Source organism: Silene latifolia, chromosome Y (genome assembly GCF_048544455.1).
Source record: "Silene latifolia isolate original U9 population chromosome Y, ASM4854445v1, whole genome shotgun sequence".
Taxonomy (NCBI): Eukaryota; Viridiplantae; Streptophyta; class Magnoliopsida; order Caryophyllales; family Caryophyllaceae; genus Silene; species Silene latifolia.
This window is the reverse complement of record NC_133538.1, coordinates 110,537,779-110,541,983: the sequence shown is the minus strand read 5'-3', so window position 1 is coordinate 110,541,983 and position 4,205 is coordinate 110,537,779. Positions and strand designations below refer to the sequence as shown.

At 38.8% G+C, this 4,205-nt stretch overlaps 1 long non-coding RNA gene across 3 annotated transcripts; it reads left to right on the top strand.

The window, feature by feature from the left end:
• The first annotated feature begins 482 nt into the window (after window positions 1-482).
• Window positions 483-2,550, top strand: LOC141634237 (uncharacterized). 3 transcript variants are annotated; one of them, XR_012538992.1, is made up of 5 exons: window positions 483-883; window positions 1,164-1,274; window positions 1,554-1,652; window positions 1,821-1,903; window positions 2,203-2,550. It is a non-coding gene; the product is annotated as an uncharacterized LOC141634237 (long non-coding RNA). The 3 variants fall into 3 exon arrangements; XR_012538993.1 differs by lacking the exon at window positions 1,821-1,903 and having other exon boundaries at window positions 484-883; window positions 2,203-2,549; XR_012538991.1 differs by lacking the exon at window positions 2,203-2,550 and having other exon boundaries at window positions 484-883; window positions 1,821-2,087.
• The last annotated feature ends 1,655 nt before the right edge of the window (window positions 2,551-4,205 follow it).

Here is a 4,205-nt window from a genome sequence, read left to right as displayed (position 1 = left end):
GAGGTGTGCCACTTGAAGATTCAAGGGATCAAAGGAGTTGGTTTCCGAATATGTAATAGATTAATTGATTTCTATTTTAGGAAGGCCATACTAGGAATTTATTATTATTGCTTTGCATTTCTTTTAATATGTTGCATGCATTGCCAAATCGCCATAACAACACATGCATATCATATCGAGTCATCGACCGTGTCAATTATAATTATCGTAGTTCACCGCTTTAGTTCACTTAAACACTACTACAAATTCAAGCAAAGATGACGCCCTTTAGAAGACGGTTAGACACGGAACCGTCTTCTGTTATGCATATAATTTTGGCGCCCTTTATGATCACAAGTACAACACGGTTCACCACCAGAAGCGTCCTTAATTTTTATATAACGAGGACGGTTGGTCAAACAAGCCGTCTTGCTTTACAAAAGAGGACGGTTATAGGTCCGAACCGTCTTTATGTGGAAATAAAGAGAACGGTTTACATCTTAACCGTCCTCTTTGTAATACATGTTTCTAGAAATTCCAACTCTTCGACTACCCTACTCACAGTTACTCGCTCAACATCCCTCGCCCTAACCCATTCGTTCCCTTGCCCCACTCAAAAACCAACCACCACACCTTCGTCTATAACCGCCGACCACCACCCTATCGCCCATAAGCGCCACCACCATGCCATCGTTCCCTTGCCTTGATCGCAAACCACTACAATCCATTCTCCCGTTGCGGTTCTATCGAATCTACCATAACCCTTTCGCCCAAACAATTACGACACACCTCTCGGCACCACCACGCACAGGCCGTCGCTTGTTATCCACTCTGCTGGTCATCTACACCGCCGTTAGCCGCCGTTACGTCACCATATCCGGCCTGCAGGCTACTCGCTTCATTGGTACAAATACTTTTCATATACTCCGTATTTTTTTAGTTATTAGTATATATTTTGAGGAATACAAATTTGTGATTTATAAATTTTGTGTAATTTGTATTCAGTTTGATTAGATAGTATTTGATTGTGGCCAATTTAGGGAATTATATCATTTTCTTGAAGGTTAATCGTAGTCAATTATGTCATGTTTTGTGTATTGATGTGCCTCTATTTTTTTTTTACTCCATGCTTTAATTAGAGTTAATTCAGGACTGTTTCTGATATGTGCTCGATTTCATGGCAGTATTGAGTTTGACAGGGACAACGATTTGTTTGCGAATGCTGGTGAATCTAGGCGGATCAAAGTCTTTGAGTACTCCTCTGCTAGAATTTTTCCTTTATATAATTGTGTGCGGTCAGTAGTCTCTATCTTATATAGCATTTTTGTGTTACAAGTTCACTGAAGTTCATTGTGCTGTTGTTGACATTGCGTGAGTTGGAATAAACACTCCAAACAATGTATTGCTAGTAGTGACTACGATGGGATTCTAACTGTTTAGGATGTTAATAGTTAATACCAATCAGATAGTTTTCTTTACAGCAGTGTTCTCTTTTGCATGGTGTTCTGTCACATATTATGGTATTATTTCCCCGCCTTGTACACCATTTTTGAATGTTGACTATGCCATTTCAGAGTGTTGGGGAATATGAGAAGCATGGAAAACACGCTTGGAGTGTGGATTTCTCATGGACTGAACCCTCAATGCTAATATGTGGTGGTGATAATTGTAAGGTATTTTAATCAATTCGTTACGATATAGACTAGACTAGATGCAATTTTAGTCCGCTAAGGATTTTATTTTTTTAGCATAGAACAATATTACAAAAACTTGAATGTTCTGTAAACTTCATTCACGAAGCTCATGGTAATGCATTTTGTTCTGTTTAATCTCTTCAACAGGTTAAAGTATGGTCCACCAAGCGAGAAGGGAGTGTTCTTAGTTCTTACCATGAACATGAATGCAAATATTTGTTCTGTGAAGTGTAATCCTGGATCCAGCTTGCATGTGTCTTTGTGTATTTCTCTTCTACTTGTTCAAATTTGTCAATCGATTGTTGTCTATCTAGAAAGTCAGCACAAGATAACAACCCTTTTCCTTGTAGTGTTGGTATAACAATCTTTCTCGAATCGTTAACTAATGTATATGGATGAAGTCGTACTAGATTATTTGAAGTGAAATGCTTATTAACTTATGTATTATATTGGTCTTCTAGAGTTATTTTAGCCAACGTGCTGATATGTAAATAATTGTAATTGTGTATTTTGGTTACTTTATATGCAGTTCATGATTAAAGCTCCAAAGACATACTCGGTAGAGCAAATTGATGAGTGCGGGAAATTTAGACTAAATATGCATTGTAGTTTAAGGCGCAAGTATTTGATGGCAAGGTCTAAAGTATTTAGGCTGAATGCTTGGATATAACCTAGATTAGATAGTTTATGTGATGGTGTGCGGATGGAGAAACTTTTGTTATATTAGTGTTCAAAAATCAACCGTGTTAGCTTGTATTTTGGAGGTTCAAACTTATTTGGTTTTGTTTGGTTGTATTTAGAGGATAATTGTAAAATTTGCTGGATTTTCTAAAATGTATCCAGATATGATATTTAAGCTATATGACTATTCTCGTATAGGGTATCAATGAAAGAATTTACTTTTTCAAAAATCTGGATGTCAAAAAGTATGTATGTGTGCCAATATTGTGCGGGCTATATTGATAAATTCACGCGAAATTGATTCAAAAAAAATGTGTAGAAGACGGTTCCTTGACAAAGCGTCATGAAGTTGGGCGAAAAATTACGTGCGCCATATATCCAAAACAAGATGGTTGAGACGCACACCCGTCCTCTTTGTAAATAAAAAGAAGACGGTTGAAACACACAACCGTCCTGCTTTTAAAAACTAAAGAGGACGGTTTGACTTTTTGTTAACCGTCCTCTTAGGCAACGAGGACGGGTGAATTTAGGACGGTTTGTTTAAGGATTAAGGACGGTTTTGAAACATCCTCTTTCTTAGTTTTTGTAGTAGTGAAAACGTGATAGATAAAAAATTGACCAGACCTCTCACTAAATAATAATTGAGAATTAGCCTTACCAAATAGTAGAAACCATGAATCCCAATTTCATGAGGAAGTAGGCTCGGCTCACTGATAGGTCTATCGTGTACCTATCAAAAATAAACTAACTAAACTAACTATATAGCTAGGGAAGTCTGGTCGATCTCCTCAGGGAGGCAAGATATCTGTAGAAGTCCGTCTATTTGGTCACAAAGGGGGGGGTGTTTGATTTGTTTTCTAAACTACAAAGTTTAAAGGAAGAGAAGTAGAGACAAGAGCAGCTGTAACACCCCCATACTCCAAATGCCTTACCAGGACCACTCAGGTATGAAGACATTACCATCTCGGTTACCCGAGGCAATGATAATCAAATAAACAATGAAGAAACAACGTTTAAATATAAATACTTAGTGAAGAGTACAATTCTCGAAACCAAACCAAAATGCAATACATGTTCTCAAACTGAATGTTCTAACTGAAATGTAAATAACTAATAAGCTACAGCGGAAGACTCCTATCATCATGTCGTGGCCATCCCAGCCATCCCAGTACTCATCTCAATACCTGCTCAATATTTGTTCACCATCCCCGAATGGATCACCGCAGGTTTACAAAACAACACCGGGGTCAGTACTAATCACACAATTCAATATATACCAACAATAAGATAAACAGACAGCTTAACTGTCACACACACAATCACGCCAAATCCAATCATCACAATCACCGATCGTCCTTTGGACCCCCGCCGATGGGGGACCGCAGCCGTACCCACCAAATCCCCGCTCCACATAGTGAGCGACAACCCTGTCCATTAATGTGCACATCCCTTCTGTGGCGGGTTCCACAGAAGGCGAAACTAGGGCGTGAAGCCACTTCCGCAAGTGACCCCACTCAGCCGAGGCCACGCCTCGCGAACCATCAACAACGATCACAACCACAATCACAATAAAATTACTATATCAAACAACCAAACACAATACATCAACCAATATCCCATTGTGGGACTAATACTGAGTAGGAAATCCTACCTGGTAAGCACACAATCGAGACGTCTCTCTTTCTTTGAATCAAAAAGCTTCCTCTATGAACCCTCCTCCTATCATACAACACATAAAGGCTACCAAATCACATACTACACATAAACCCCCAAATCTCTAAATTAGGGTTTAACCAAATCAAAGGAAAGACAATAAAAAGGGTACATAGATCTTACCCTCGACGCAAGGAA